This window comes from Mercenaria mercenaria, chromosome 6, assembly GCF_021730395.1.
Source record: "Mercenaria mercenaria strain notata chromosome 6, MADL_Memer_1, whole genome shotgun sequence".
Taxonomy (NCBI): Eukaryota; Metazoa; Mollusca; class Bivalvia; order Venerida; family Veneridae; genus Mercenaria; species Mercenaria mercenaria.
The window spans coordinates 80,823,045-80,840,774 of record NC_069366.1 but is presented as its reverse complement, the minus strand read 5'-3'; the positions used below and the strand labels follow the sequence as shown (position 1 = coordinate 80,840,774).

General features: G+C 33.8%; 1 protein-coding gene across 4 annotated transcripts in view; it reads left to right on the top strand.

The window, feature by feature from the left end:
* The window catches only part of LOC123548413 (uncharacterized), an 81,870-nt gene that overhangs the window by 8,761 nt on the left and 55,379 nt on the right, over nt 1-17,730 (top strand). Inside the window, exon 1 of one of the 4 annotated variants that reach the window (XM_053546456.1) lies at nt 16,358-16,681. The exons of 2 other annotated variants lie outside the window; for them this stretch is intronic. The gene's annotated coding sequence lies outside the window, so the exon portion shown is untranslated. Of the gene's footprint in view, nt 1-16,357; nt 16,682-17,730 lie in introns of those variants that run through there. One more of the 4 variants, XM_053546461.1, reaches the window with a different exon arrangement.

Sequence of the window (17,730 nt, the reverse complement as noted above, 5' to 3'; positions counted from 1 at the left end):
TGAATCTAATTCTTTGGAATCGATCCAGGCGCCGACCTGTATCTGGCAACGGGTCTCAAAATTCAAATCTCGCTGGGCCTACGATTGATTAGTTAGACTGGAAACAGTCATAACTACGCAGCGCAGCGTAAACAAATAAAAATGAATAAAACAAAAACAAAACAACCTATTTTCAAACACAACCTATTTTCGACCGTCTAGGACTTTGTATGATAAAAATCTTTACAAGCCAAATTTATCAGTTGTAATTGTTTCATTGTTTACAGCAGAGGCAGAACATGTTAGGAACCTATTCACCTTCAGTTTTGGTACTTAGAAAATTATATAAATTCCATAATTTATGTAGCAGTATTATGTTTTCATGAGGTTTTTCTTATTAATTACTAAAAAACCTGCGTCTTTCCTTGTCTACTACCTATTCTTGCGTAAGCCAATATCAGTATTTATATATCTTTTGCACTAAATGTTTATTGCTTAAGGTGATGTCACTTTTTGAATTTCCGGTGAATAACAAAAACCAAAGAATATTCAGTTCTTTCCAAAAACTGTTATATTGTGATTCAACCAAATAGTTTCCATTGTCTACCAGAAAGGAACAATTCTTATATCTTAATATTGAGATTTGATACCTTTATATCAGACAGTAAACTAAAACAATAGACATTCATATGTGACGTCGATGAGCTCAACAAAGCAATTCCAAGCACAAATATTAATGTGGAATGTAAAGTAAGTTACACACTACAATATCCGTTCAAGATACTTTCAAAAACAATGGATTTGCAGAATAGAGAGATAAAAGTAATTTTGACAGCTCGTGAAAACTAATGACAAATTTTGACAGGTATATGATGACTCATGACCTAATTAATTTTTTTCTGTTATTTCTAACTTCCAGTTTGATTTTCATAAAATGGGTATTCTTTATTGTAGCTTACAACTCGTTCATTAAAACAATAAAAGAATATATTGTTACCTCACTCTCGTTTTGTCTATCCATCTCTCGTACGAATTCCTATTGTTTCAGTCATTTGTCAGTAATTAGAGCAACTCACAGTGTTGCAATCATACAAAACACATGTCCCTTATTTTCACATAGATATTGAGGATTTATCTAATGAGCACATGTATTGGAAACACAATTTCAATACCGACTGTGTATTGTAATAATGCTAAACTATCTCAGCCGTGACATCTCCTTAACACATGCTTACTGCCAGAATTGTGAAGCATATTATTATTAAATTATTTTGACAATGTAATCATGATGTCTGTCCTTGCAACATTTTGTTTCATTTTCTAAGCAATTTGAAATATTTGGAGTGTCAAAAGCTTAGCAATTATATAACACATTATCATATGTGACAGCTATCAATGCAGCAGATGTGACACCCTGGTTCTCTTGAGTAATTGTGCACATGATATAGTTCTTTAGATAATGCACTAACTTTTGGCTGCCATTTACTTTACCCTACCCCCTGTAATTTAGTGCCAATTTAGGCAAATGTACCTACAGTATATTGATCTGCCATGTTGGTTTTAGTGTTTGTTGCCAGACTTGAATTTTGGGTGTATTAGAGTGGTGGAACCTATGCTCGCGGTATTCCAGTGCTCGCGGTATTTCGATAAATACGCTCTCTGCAGAGGCACAGATAAAATTATTTCATCATGCTATGTTCAACACCGACCAGTGGTGAAATGCCTTTACAACAAACGTAGCGATAGCCGCGCGTACCACTCACATGACGTATACAGCAGCCGATACATTTTACGCAGTGTGTATCCGTCGCACAAATCTCACACAAATATGTCAAAATCATGCATTACATTCAGATATAAGATACATTTAAGAGCAAGATGTGATGAATGTGACGCCTGGCTACACTACGAGTGCCTGTCGAACCATGCAAAGATCGATGTTGATCTTAGTATTTTGACAAAGTCCAAATGGCTCTTTCTGAGATGTAGGGAGGAGTAATTTTCCTACACACAAAAGAAATGTAGGAAACATTAGTGAGTTAATCACTGTGGTTGTTTGAATCATTAATACTTGAACATTCTGTTTTTATGTAACATTATTATACGTTTTTAAGCTTTGTTCTAATAGTGACTCCATTTCTGTAAGGGAAATATACACATAGAGGCACATACTAAATTTTATCCTAATTTCTTCTGTTTTTCACATTATAAATGAGTAATGTTCTTAATATTATATTCGCATATATTTGTTTGTTCTTTTTTTAGCCTGCTGAAATTTTTTCGCCCTTTGTTTAATAGATATAACATACCGCCAGCATAGGTTCCCTTCAGGGCGAATTTTCACCTTTTCACGTATGCCGTGTCGATAACTCATGAGACGACTAAGTCCCGTGGTGACGCACATCAACAATATGTTTCGATAATAGGAGGATAACTTTATGTTTTTGTATAGGCAAATCGAAATAATATTTTTTTCTTGCTTCGTAAAAAGATGATATATGTACAAAATACCGCGAGCATAGGTTCCACCACTTTATGTTTGCCATGTTGTAATGAAACTACAGTAAAAGTTTAGTGCTGTTTTATTTTGCTGGAAAGAAAATACCTCCTGTGGTCGAATTTAGGTTGTAAATTTTCAGCATGACTTCCTACTGATGGCTTTCAAAAATCATCCTGCCAGGGATTCGATCAGTTAGAAACTTGAAACTTAAATGGTATGCTTTTATAGCACTTATGCTGATAGAAAGTGTTAGACAATAAACCAACGATTTGGACTTGCATTTCTACAAAACTGCACAGAAAACTTGTTGAGCGGTTGAAAACTGGTTGTGCCGGGATATATTTAATTTAAGCAGACATTGCATTTATTAGCTCATCTGATTTTTTGAAAAAAAATGATGAGTTATTGTCATCACTTGAGCGGTTGTCGGCGTCGGCGTCGGCGTCGGCGTTGCCTGGTTAAGTTTTATGTTTAGGTCAGCTTTTCTCCTAAACTATCAAAGCTATTGCTTTGAAACTTGGAATACTTGTTCACCATCATAAGCTGACCCTGTATAGCAAGAAACATAACTCCATCTTGCTTTTTGCAAGATTTATGGCCCCTTTTGTACTTAGAAAATATCAGATTTCTTGGTTAAGTTTTATGTTTAGGTCAACTTTTCTCCTAAACTATCAAAGCTATTGCTTTGAAACTTGGAATACTTGTTTACCATCATAAGCAGACCCTCTACATCAAGAGACATAACTCCATCTTGCTTTTTGCAAGATTTATGGCCCCTTTTGGACTTAGAAAATCAGTTTTCTTGGTTAAGTTTTATGTTTAGGTCAGCTTTTATCCTAAACTATCAAAGCTTTTGCTTTAAAACTTGCAACACTTGTTCACCATCATAAGCTGACCCTGTACATCAAGAAACATAACACCATCCTGCTTTTTGCAAGATTAATGGTCCCTTTTGGACTTAGAAAATATCAGATTTCTTGGTTAAGTTTTATGTTTAGGTGAACTTTTTCTCTTATACTATCAAAGCTATTGCTTTGAAACTTGCAACACTTGTTCACCATCATAAGCTGACCCTGTACAGCAAGCAACATAACTCCATCCTGCTTTTTGCAATAATTATTGCCCCTTTTGGACTTAGAAAATCATTTTCTTGGTTGAGTATTATGTTTAAGTATACTTTTCTCATAAACTATCAAAGCTATTGCTTTAAAACTTGCAACAGTTTTTCACCATCATAAGTGGACACTGTACATCAAGAAACATAACTCTATCCTGCTTTTTGCAAGAATGATGGCCCTTTTTAGACTTAGAAAATCATGGGTAGGACAATATTTCTATTATACAAAAAAAACCAGATGAGCGTCAGCACCCGCAAGGCGGTGCTCTTGTTTTTATAAATTATCTAGTGCTGTAGACAGTGTATTCTAAGTAGCTTACTCTTTTACTCTTTTTGTTATGATAAATGAAAAGGTAGAATTATGGGCATGGGTCTGTTGTAGACATACATCAGCTAACATGTGATTATTGTAATTTGTTAACAAGGATAGCTAAGAAACTGAGTTTGTAATTTATCAGCTGATAGCTGCAAGTTAGCCAGTTAGCTCAGATGGAAGAGCGGCCTAGGCTTTGTCACATCAAAGTTATAGGAAGGTCTCAGGTTCGAGTCCTGGTCTGGCTACAACTTGATGATTGATATCTGTTAAGTTTAATAGCTTTAGAATTTGAATCTTTTGGTATGTTTGATGAATTTTTGGGTCTCTTTAAAAATGAATTCGTTTTCAGCATCAGTTAATTGTTCGTTTCCAAACAGTAGCTTATCTGAGCTCAAAGGATGAAAGATTCTAGTTGCTAGGAATAAATTACGCCTCTGTAATGTAAATTGTTTACACTTGAAAAAATAATGTTCAGCATCTTCAACACCACTACCGCAGTCACATGTAGGGTTTTGTCTTAAGTGATTTTTAAACAAGTCTGCATTTAAATTGCTGCATTGGTTTCTGATTCGAGCATGGTAAACTGAAGAGATTCTTTCACCACTTAAAAAATATTTTGGTACATCCGGTGATTTAAAATGGTCCCTTAATGATGATTTGAAGTTTGAAAGTGTTGGTGAATCTCTAGTATTTTGGTCTAGTTCATTCCATAGTTTAATAGAAGAGGGTATCACTGATTTGGAGTAAATTTCTGTCCATCTTTGAATTGATGAAAAGTTTGAATTGTTTCTCAGGTTATAAGGATTAGTTTCATTAACCATAGGCGGAAATAAGTCAGAAAGATATATTGGTAAAAGACCATGTTTTTCTTTTTATACTAATATAAGTTTTTGCATTTTACGTCTGTCTGAAAGAGACACCCAGCCAATTTCATTTAACAATCTATTGATTTAAACAGAACGTGTAAGACCAGTTACTACCCTTGCAGCTTCATATTGCATTTTTTCTAAGGATTCTTTTTCAAAAACAGTGCAGCTATCCCAAACCACGGGATAGGAAATGTATATTTGATTAAGTGTAGCACGTTTTAATTTGAATTTTAACATTTGCATTGAACCTAGAGCTTTCGATGCTGAAGACGTGATATAAATGTTAGATATATGTTCATGCCAAGAGCCATCATTACTTAACGTTAACCCTAGGTGCTTATGGTGCTGGACAGGAGACAGATTAGTGTTATTAAAGACTAATTTTGGGAGTGATGTATCAGCCAAGGAAAACGTAACAACCTCTGTTTTTAACGGATTAAAATTTACCAACCATTGTTTTGACCATTCATTAATTTTTTGAAGGTCTGAATTAAGCGTTTCTTCAATTGTGTTTGTATCGAAAGATGATACTGCAAGGCTGCTGTCATCAGCAAAAAGTCGTGCAGTACTTACTAAAGAATCAGCTATGTCATTAACATATATTAGAAATAAGAGAGGGCCAAGCACAGAGCCTTGAGGAACGCCGGCATTTATATATTTTGTTTCAGAAAAAGAAGATCCTACAAAAACTCTTTGCATTCTGTCACTAAGATAATTTTCAATCCATTTGTTAAGTTTGCCTGTAACACCATATTGTCTTAATTTGTGTAAAAGACCAGAATGCCAAACCCTGTCAAATGCTTTTGATATATCACAAAAGACAATATTTACAAGTAATTTTTTTTTCATCAAATGCTTTACAAATTTGATGATATATATCAATTAGTTGATACACATTTGAGTGACCAGGAAGAAAACCTGACTGATTTTTGTAAATGAGGTTATTTGAATAAAAATAATTGTATAAGTGTTTGAAGATTACTCTTTCCATGGTCTTACCAAGACAACTGATTAATGAAATTGGTCTGTAGTTGGACGGAATATCTTTGTCACCCTTTTTAAACAACGGCATTACATTAGCTAGTTTAAGACTACTTGGATATGAGGATTCTTGCATTGACCTGTTGAAAATAATGCAAAGAGGCTTACATAATGTTTTAGCAGTTTCTTTCAGCATACGATGGCTTATTTCATCAGGTCCACTTGCCTTTTTAATTACTAAGTTGGAGAGAACATCAGAAATTTCTTGTTCTGTGATATTTATATTGTTAATAGAGGCATCAGTTTTTGAAACAAAATCTGGAAGTTCAGACTGAGAGTCATCAATTGTAGATATTGAAACAAAATAATTGTTTAAGGTATTGGCTATTTCTCCATCAGAAACAGAATAAGAGGTATCTTCATTCTTAAGTGGTGGTATTTTGTCGCATTTGGTCGAATTTTCTTTAATAAGCAATTTTACCAGTTTCCAATACTGTGAAGGATTTGTATTATTTAAATCATGTAGTGAAAACTCAATGTTATTAAAAAATGTTTCTTGGGCATGCTTCTTCATATTATTTACTTTATTTCTAACTTGTTTGAAGTTATTCCAATCTGAAATATTATTTGATTGCACAGCCTTTTGTTTAAGTCTATCGCGTTTTCTTGATGTTCTGCGTATTTCGGAGTTGTACCATGGCTTATCACAGGGACATACTGTTACAAAGTAGGTTGGAATACATGATTTAGCCATGTCAAGAAATTTACTGACAAAAGATGAGAAAGCTTCATCAATTGAACCATTTAAAAGAAATGACCAGTCTGTTAATCTTATAGTATGGTTTAGTTTATCAAAATCTGCATTTTTAGCTCGACTATTCGAAGAATAGTCTAGCTATTCTACTCACCCTGGCGTCGGCGTCACACCTTGGTTAAGTTTTTGCATGCAAGTACATACAGCCATCAATTAAAGGCATATAACTTTGAAACTTATTTTTTTCTTTTTCTAGGTCAATTACCAACCTCTGTGGGTCAAGTCCCAAAACTCTGACATGTATTTTGAGCAAATTATGCCCCCTTTTGGACTTAGAAAATTTTGGTTAACGTTTTACATGCAAGTTACTATCTCCAAAACTAATGCAGATATTGATTTGAAACTTCACATGTGTCTTCGGGGTTATAAAACTAGTTGATAGCAGCAAGTCCCATAACTCTGACCTTCATTTTGGCCAAATTATGCCCCCTTTTAGACTTAGAAAATTCTGGTTAAAGTTTTGCGTGCAAGTACATACAGCTATTTCTAAAAGGCATATAGATTTGAAACTTATTTTTTCTTTTTCTAGATCAATTACCAACCGCACTGGGTCAAGACCCATAACTCTGACATGTATTTTGAGCAAATTATGCCCCCTTTTAGACTTAGAAAATTTTGGTTAACGTTTTACATGCAAGTGACTATCTCCAAAACTAATGCAGATAATGATTTTAAACTTCACATGTGTCTTCGGGGTTATAAAACTAGTTGATAGCAGCAAGTCCCATAACTCTGACCTTCATTTTGGCCAAATTATGCCCCCTTTTAGACTTAGAAAATTCTGGTTAAAGTTTTGCGTGCAAGTACATACAGCTATTTCTAAAAGGCATATAGATTTGAAACTTATTTTTTCTTTTTCTAGATCAATTACCAACCGCACTTGGTCAAGACCCATAACTCTGACATTTATTTTGAGCAAATTATGCCCCCTTTTAGACTTAGAAATTTTGGTTAAAGTTTTACATGCAAGTGACTATCTCCAAAACTAATGCAGATAATGATTTGAAACTTCACATATGTCTTTGGGGTTATAAAACTAGTTGATAGCAGCAAGTCCCATAACTCTGACCTTCATTTTGGCCAAATTATGCCCCCTTTTAGACTTAGAAAGTTCTGGTTAAAGTTTTGCGTGCAAGTACATACAGCTATTTCTAAAAGGCATATAGATTTGAAACTTATTTTTTCTAGATCACTTACCAACCTCACTGGGTCAAGTCCCATAACTCTGACATGTTTTTCGAGCAAATTATGCCCCCTTTTAGACTTAGAAAATTTTGGTTAAGGTTTTACATGCAAGTTATTATCTCCAAAACTAATGCAGATATTGATTTGAAACTTCACATGTGTCTTCGGGGTTATAAAACTAGTTGATAGCAGCAAATCCCATAACTCTGACCTTCATTTTGGCCAAATTATGCCCCCTTTTGGACTTAGCAAATTCTGGTTAAAGTTTTGCGTGCAAGTACATACAGTTATTTCTAAAAGGTATATAGATTTTAAACTTATTTTTTCTTTTTCTAGATCAATTACTAACCTCACTGGATCAAGTCCCATAACTCTGGCATGTATTTTGAGCAAATTATGCCCCCTTTTGGACTTTGAAAATTCTGGTTAACGTTTTACATGCAAGTTGCTATCTCCAAAACTAATGCAGATATTGAATTGAAACTTCACATGTGCCTTCGAGGTTATAAAACTAGTTAAGAGCAGCAAGTCCCATAACTGATATGCATTTTGGTCAAATTATTCACCCTTTTGAACTTAAAACTCTTTTGATATTTAACCTTTTTGGGTAACATTTTCCTGCTTCTGGGACAATATTTCGAATAGTCGAGCTTGGCTGTCTTACGGACAGCTCTTGTTATAGTTCCAAACACGCCGCTTAAAAGGAGCACTAAATTTAAAATTAATTTTTATATGAGCATATGTGGCATAGTGATCACTTATAAGTCGGTCTGTGTCAAAAATACCAGATTCATATGTGATAATGTTGTTTGAAATGGCAATTGGATCAATTAATGTACTTGAATAGTCACTTACACGAGTTGGGTCTTCTATAATATGTATCATATTATTCAGATTAAGAGTATCTTTAAATTTTCTATTAAGTGAATTAAGTTGGTCCTCATTTATATCTCCGACTAATGTTATGTTATTTATTTTCTCTGAAGCCTTTTCAATACAAATATTTAGTTTGTCCCAGAAGTCTACAGTATAGTGTGGTGGTCTATAGACTGTACATATCAAAAAAGATTTACTTTTATCTTTAATTTCAATCCATACAGATTCTGGGAGGAAATTCTCCAAGTCTAATAATCTTTGGGGTCTCAGATGAGATGAAGCATAAACAAGAAATCCACCTGAATGTGCTGTGTTATCCTTCCTGAATAAATAATCAAAACCATCCAGAGACAATAGAGAGTTTGAGATTTCAACCTTCGGCTTCCCCTTCAACGTCTCTCATATATATTTGGGGTAAAACGTCACCAATATGCGTGTATTTTATTTATATCAGACGTTGCTACTAAAGTTTTCCATGTAATTTCAAGTAAGCCTAAGATTTGTTTTATTACTATGTGAAATAAAAAGCTTAGTTTCAAGATTTCTGCTTATTAAGTTATTCGATTATCCATATGTATAGCTGGACTAAATTTGATGCGAAACACTATCAATAAGTATAAGAATATTGAAGTTTTGTTTGGCTAATGATTTTAACTAAATACATTGAATTGAACCTCGAAGTATGAAGTTATCAATTGATTTTGAGAAACTTTGAGATTTTGTTCAAACTTTAACTTCTACGGCATATTTTTGTCCTCGGGCGGTATTGATTATACCAGATGGGCCTTTTTGTCGTAAGAAGTGAAGTTCTGAACGTTCGAAGATGTGATATCACGAAAGACAAAACTTCAGTCTTTGTACATTTACTCTGTCCACATACACGGCATCAAATGGAGGCAGATGGCATGACAGTCATTTTACTTGAAAAATGAATGATAACGCGCGATTATCATTTGGTGGAACATTTTATTTTAACTTACAAATAGAATCAATCCGTTTCTGCCGGACACTTAATAAGACAATTGCGTTTTAATTATAAACATAAAATGGTACTATTAAGACGGATTTTTTTTTGAAGTATCAGACAATTTTTTATTTATGATATCATGATGCGAGAGGTTTCCTGTTAGCCGTATGAGATAGCTCCATTCTTTACATGCACGGACCCAGAACATGGCAGAGGGGCCTTTGTGTCAATCCCCCTTTGATTCTTACATTTTACAAAGAAAATCGGTCTTGAAACTCGGTTTGACTACCCCCCCCCCCCCCCTCTTAAAGTTGGTGTCCCTCTAACCAAAATTCCTTGATCTGCACATGCTTTACGTATGAAATAGTATATTCAAACAAATACGTGTATATGCCCACATGTTATTTTGAGCGACAATTTACGTCTCCACCTAACAGTTCTTGACTGTTTCGCTGGGCACGATTATATTGTGCTGTCTGGGAGTTTGGTATTATACAGAGTCAAACTGAGTTACATGATGCCAAAACGTATGCTATCACGAGAGTATCTTACATTTGTTTCAAATCGCTTGTAAAATGTATTCATAAATTGTGTATATTGGCTCATGTTATCAACATATCTTTTAAAAGGTTAAATTTTCAACAGGAACAGTCTACAAGTAAAACGCGTCTTTTAAGGAATTCGATGTACAAAAAACCAATTCAAAGTAAAAAAAAAGAAATAATAAGAAAAGCTATGAAATACTAGTCAACAGCCTTTTGTGTTTGCTTTATCTCATATATTTAACTTCAGAGTATATCGAGAAATGCATCTGTTGTAGTTGATGTCTCATGTTTTTGTTAGCTCACCTGTCACAAAGTGACAAGGTGAGCTTTTGTGATCGCGCGGTGTCCGTCGTCCGTCCGTGCGTCCGTCCGTCCGTAAACTTTTGCTTGTGACCACTCTAGAGGTCACATTTTTCATGGGATCTTTATCAAAGTTGGTCAGAATGTTCATCTTGATGATATCTAGGCCAAGTTCGAAACTGGGTCACGTGCCGTCAAAAACTAGGTCAGTAGGTCTAAAAATAGAAAAACCTTGTGACCTTTCTAGAGGCCATATATTTCACAAGATCTTCATGAAAATTAGTTAGAATGTTCATCTTGATGATATCTAGATCATGTTCAAAAGTGGGTCACGTGCCATCAAAAACTAGGTCAGTAGGTCAAATAATAGAAAAACCTTGTGACCTCTCTAAAGACCATATTTTTAATGGGATCTGTATGAAAATTAGTCTGAATGTTCATCTTGATGATATCTAGGTCAAGTTCGAAACAGGGTCATGTGCGGTCAAAAACTAGGTCAGTAGGTCTAAAAATAGAAAAACCTTGTGACCTCTCTAGAGGCCATACTTGTGAATGGATCTCCATAAAAATTGGTCAGAATGTTCACCTTGATGATATCTAGATCAAGTTTGAAACTGGGTCATGTGCCGTCAGAAACTAGGTCAGTAGGTCAAATAATATAAAAAACCTTGTGACCTCTCTAGAGGCCATACTTTTCATGGGATCTGTATGAAAGTTGGTCTGAATGTTCATCTTGATGATATCTAGGTTAAATTTGAAACTGGGTCAGCTGCGGTCAAAAACTACGTCAGTAGGTCTAAAATTATTAAAATCTTTTGACCTCTCTAGAGGCCATATTTTTCAATGGCTCTTCATGAAAATTGATCTGAATGTTCACCTTGATGATATCTAGGTCAGTTTCGAAACTGGGTCACGTGCGGTCAAAAACTAGGCCAGTAGGTATAAAAATAGAAAAACCTTGTGACCTCTCTAGAGGCCATATTTTTCATGAGATCTTCATGAAAATTAGTGAGAATGTTCACCTTGATGATATCTAGGTAAATTCAAAAGAGGGTCACATACCTTCGAAAATTAGGTCAATAGGTCAAATAATAGAAAAACCTTGTGACCTCTCTAGAGACCATACTTTTCAATGGATCTTCATGAAAATTGGTCAGAATTTTTATCTTGATAATATCTAGGTCAAGCTCAAAACTGGGTCACATGAGCTCAAAAAGTAGGTCACTATGTCAAATAAGAGAAAAAATGACGTCATACTCAAAACTGGGTCATGTGGGAAGAGGTGAGCGATTCAGGACCATCATGGTCCTCTTGTTTAAAAAATATTAACTGTAATATCTTTCAAGAACACCATCAACAATAGAATACGTTGATATGATTATCATTTTTATTTCCTCTCATGTATGTTTTACAATCATGCATTGTATACTGACATCATTTTATATAATTTTTTTTTTTGTAATCGCACTAATATCCATGCGATGATTATGTTAATTGAAATGTTTTTATTTAATTTTCATTTCTAAAACCTCTTGTAAAAGTCCTGCACTTTCGGACAATTGATATCAAAATGCACGAGAAAAACGATCATAATTACAGATAAATTGAATGGGCAGATTAAAAGAAGTAAGGTTCATTCTAAAGTTTGAAATCTCAAGGAATTTTAATCGAACTTCAACTTCATACGTTAACTTCGCAAGAGACGTTGAAGGGGAAGGCGAAGGTTGAAATCTCAAACTCTCTAATATACTATTATTTACTTCAGTAGTTAAGTGTGTTTCAGTGAACCATTGAATGTCATAATCCATAAAATTTTCTTTGATGTAGTTAATTTTGTTTCTTATACTGTGGATATTTTGATGTAATATTGATAGGCAATGATCCGTATCATTTACAGGGCCTGGATTAAGCTCAATATCACCTGACAACAGTATTAATTTGATTAAAACCATGTAACAAAAACAACTATAAGTCAATATGTGAATTGTGTACAGGTGATTGAACATTCATAAATTTGCTGTTTTGGTAAAAATTTTCATGAAGATTTATGGAGCTATACAGAACAATAGCTAAAATCAAATCACGCTGAATATGATGGACAATCTCAGAAGTAAAGTAATTAACATATTTAACCAGCTTATTTTTCATCCACTTGAAATAACTGGTCACAATAAGGATTGGATATGAAACAAAACAATAAGATTAAGAAACTCTCTGTCTACCATTGTAATAAAGCCCTATTGTCACTCTCCATGAAGCTATGTCATTACCTATTAGGTAAAAGTTTTAAGTCAATAATTATGGAGAATAAACAACAGGCTTTTGTATTAAGTGGGATGGGTAATACCCCAGGGAACCGGCAGAAAGAATTATTTGGCAGTTGGAGACAAACAATGAACAAACTAAACAGTAAGAAAACAAAGCATAAAGAAATGCTAAGTATGAACCTATTCGAAGAAAAAATGAAAAATTAAAAGATCATTTCCTGGATAGACTGAATAGGAATTATAGCAATTAACTATATTTAAAAAATATGCTACTTCATAATAGAAATGATAGACTAAAGTTATGGCAAAAACATTTTAAATTTTGCAATTGTAGTACAGTGAGAAAGAAAACAAAAAAGAAAAACAACAACACACAAAATAAAAAAAAACCCAACAAAACACAATGCAGTAGACTGACTACCCATTAGATGCAAATCTTAAATCTTGAAATTTGCAACAGATTACAAACACGGAAACGTAATTATGGTAAACACACTTTAAACTACATACTTATTTTAAGAAAATTAATATAATAAATGCATCATACCCTGTAATCACACTTCAGACTATAAAATTATACTTGTTTATAGTAAATAATAAGTGCATCATATTAAATATCTACAGTGAAAAACTTAATTTCAATTGAATTTATTTGTAGTATAATTTTAAGCAGTTGCTTGGTGAACTATTTTCATAAGTTTTGTAATTTCATTACTAAAATAAGTAAGACTAGAATTTTGAGACTCCACTCATTACACATTAACAGGTTTAAGTCTGGAAAGATGCCCATGGAAAACAACTTCAAAGTACATATGTCAAAGTATGTTATAAGCATCATTTATTTATTTGTTGGATTTTAAGTCACACCGACACAATGTAGGTCATATGGCGAATGGTGGAGGAAGACCCCAGGTGCCCCTTCGGACATTATTTCAGGCCCGAGCGGGCACCTGGCTAGAACCACCGACCTTCCGCAAGCCAGCTGGATGGCTTCCTCACATGAAAGATTCTATGTCCCCGGCGGGGATTCGAACCCACAGCGGTGAGGGGCAAGTGATTTGAAGTCAGCGACTCTAACCACTCGGCCACGGAGGCCCCTGTTATAAGCATCAGTGTTTGGTGTTTACTTAAACAGTTGTGTAATTATAAGCCATACATTTTATATAGCTAAAATGTGTAAAAATTCTAATACTGATTTAAATACACCAGCACTTGATTGTATAGATAAACGGGCGCATTACGTGACTCACTAGCTATATTGAGAGATCGCCCTGACGTCACGCATCAGCACCTGTTTATCTGGCGGTGGGCAAAACAAAATGTTTTTACATTCAATGTTTGTGTATGAATCAGAATTTTCAATTTTAAATAACTTTTTCGTTCATATATGGATTTTTAAAATTTAAAAAGTTTTGAAATGCTTACGATTTTCATATTTTCTTATTCAAATATTTTTTGAAAATGAATAACCGTTTTAAATGACATTTGATTTTAATAGCGGTGTAACGATGCTCCAAACTTTTGGAAAAAACACTGTAAGTTAAGCGTTCATAATTAATCCATTTTATATCAAAATAGTATTTAAAAATTATCAATAAATTGCGTGTTTTATATTCTTTCCATTGATCAAAAAATTATTGATATCATTTGTGTTTTAAGAAAGTTTAAGCCGTTAGAAAAACATCACTGTTAACAGAAAAACATGGACGCTCGGCGTCTGACCACCCGATCTTTGTCTTATCAGTTCTAAAAATAGAATTTACAACGGATTTGTATACAAACACGATTGACTAAATATACAGAGCGCGGGTTGTCATATGTATACATAACAAGGGAAATAACTCGTAAATTTTCCAGTGGTAATAAGAAGGTTCGCTATCTTCCCTTTATTGATGAAACTGCGTAATTATAAATGAGCGGTTGCTCATAATTACTGTAACGTACTATTTTGCACTAAGTAGATAATAAAAAAGCAGATCGTTTATGGGTTTTGTTTTTTGAATATGCCCCTAAGAAAATAACTTCAAAGTGAAAAAGCATTATAAAACAGTGTAAGCCCTATAATACAGTGTTAATATTAGGCAAGAACTTGACAGTTGTATATTTTCTACACATTTATAGATAAAATATGTAGAAAGATAACTAGCACATGGATGGACTATATACAGGAAAAACAATTAAATGCTTTTACGGACGATGCATATACATAGCAAGGGAGAGAACTCCCTATAAATTCAAGTCCGTATGGTAGAGTGTGACGGTCAACTTGATCGTTTACCGATATGTACCGTAGTAATCGATTGACAATTGATTGAATAAATACAAGAAATTCATTAATAATAGAAGTATCATTATGTCTGCGGTAAATAAAAATGTAATCATGAATGTTATGGTCAATATGTATAACATACCGCACAGAGTAAATACTAGTCACCGCACTAGGATTGTTACACTAACAGTAAATCATTACTGTTTTTACTCAGAGTTTAAGCTGTCTATTACGTCCATGTCTTTTATCCACACTTTTCGAACTATTTCGGTGCCGTCAAGTTCATTTTTTTTCAGTTTTCGATCCATAGACCTTGCAGCCTGCGATCCAAGTTTTGTTCAGTTTCTTGGCCCGCACCAATTGCCTGGCTTCGTATGCGAGTTTCTCTCGGTATTTGGTCAGATTGTCTTGGATAAATATTCCATCACAAAACTTGTTACAAACGTTTGAGAAGTGCTATGGACATGACAATCTGTTTATTACAAAATTATCATAATGGTAGTAAAGCTGCTAGTAAAGCTACTGGTAAATCTTATTTTATTAATTTTGAAATAGTTTATCAACATTTCTACTTTATCGCTTTTATTATCTCAGCTAGTTCCATCTTACTCTGATCTTGTTTGCTTTGAGAAGAAAAAGGGGCATACTTATACGAAGTTTGAATAGCCTTAAGGGTTATATCTCTTGTGAACAAATAACAAGATCTGAGACTGACTACATAGTTGTATACGGTCGGTCAAAGATTATCCCATGGGCTGAAACAAATTATTGTAAACCAATTCTAGGCAATGGAAGAAGTTTTTTTTTTTTTTTTTTTTTTATAAAAAATGAATAATAAAATATTAGGACCTGTCCCATGAGTGTGCGCTTTTGGCTTGCTATTGCTATTGCTATTGCTATTTATGCCTTATAGGCTGATCACTACAAAATCAAATGTAAGCCTATGCTGGTCTATCACATTTTTCTTTCTTTCCACGTGTCCGTTCTCAAAAGCATCGTGGTACCTTTTACTCTGCTGCGTATACGTGAATCATTCTGTCGCATTCGACATTTTCCTATCGCATGCTAGATAAAAATGGCGTCGTAGGAACTTTAAGTCTCGGAAAGAGACGCTGAAAAAGCGAAAAGGAGTAATGAGTGCTGTATTTAACGAATTATAGCTTTCTTATATAAAAGTTATCCTTCTTTTTTTCGTTCTCTACGATAGCGATATAGCTCTTTATGGGAGTATACTGGTAGTTCTCTGAAAACCTTACACTCTAGAAAATGACGAAAATAATGTATATTTAAGTAAGTAGATTTTATATGAAATAAAGAACAGCCGGATTTAGTGGTGTTAAGCCTTTAATATATCCATTGATAAATCCACTTGTTATACGCAATGTGAGGTATAACTGTAGTTTACTGTTAAATACTCAGCTTTACCATGTTTACACTAATGCACTAACTTATTGCACCCATATTACAAACATGTATAAATATAGCGAAAATATGTTTACGGGTGTATGATCTCAAAGTATATAAACTGTTCCGTGATGTAGTTTTCCTGAACTTGTGTATTCAGTGGATATATATAGTAATGCGGAAGTCGTCGTAAATAAAGAAAAATGGCTGTTAACGGGTCACATTTACTTTTGGATGTACTCAGAAAACATTTTAATGCCGCAACTTGTTCACAGTCACAATTATAATTTTAGTAAGTATACAATTTAACATGTTTTCCATGTCCTTTCTGTATCAAACTTCAAGAGTTTTTTCTTCAACAGATTTGAGTATTTTTTATGATTAATATTACCCAAGAAGGGATTATAGGTTTATATAAGGAACGTGTGAAATGCAACGCTTGGAAACTTGTTTTGACAGCAAGTTATGTCTATCAAGTTTTTCGATGTGCTTTTTATGTTTGCGTTAAAATCGTTGAGTTTTTGTCCATATACTGATTAGTACATGGCGGTTAGTGGGAATATGGCCCGCCGTGAGAAAATTATTGAGAAACATTGAGTCTTATACCACTTTGTAGATTGAAGTGAGTTATTGCAATTTCTCATGTATTTCTTTCCGGGCACGCGACTGGTAAAGGTTATGACGTCATAATTATGATTAAGAGAAAATAAGAAAGGCAGAAAATGCATAACTGCTGAATAATTATAGGTGTCCCCGTGACAACGTCCGCGAAAACTAAATTATTGTAATAATGATAGATCTATATGATATTTAGTGAGGGTAATGTTTATTTTAGCACATAAAACACTTATGAAAAAGAAGATGGAATTTTATTTGCTTGAAATGAAAAAAATATCCATAAATATCAGATGTATATGCAAACTGTGGTAAAACATTTGTAGTCGGAATAAATTTTGCGAATTATAGAACAATTAAAACCCAAACATTACAAAGTTTGTTGTTCAGTTTTTTACTCTTTATACCAATTTACCAAATAATCTAATGAATGACAAAGGAACTGTTTTAATTAAACAACATTTTCGAGCATTGAATTTCAGTTCAGATTTTTCTGCTTGTAATATTGTTAGCATGTTTTCCATGCAAACCTGTGACGCAGTTTGTAAAACCCAACAACATTTGTGTCTGGTTAGGGAATGCAGTTTTTCGAAAGGTAATTAGTATTCCGCGAGAATTACTGACAGGCAGACAGACAAATACCTTTATTGTCTATCGAATTATACACAGAAGAATAACATGGTATAACAACATGATAAACAAATACATGGTATAATATATACAAAC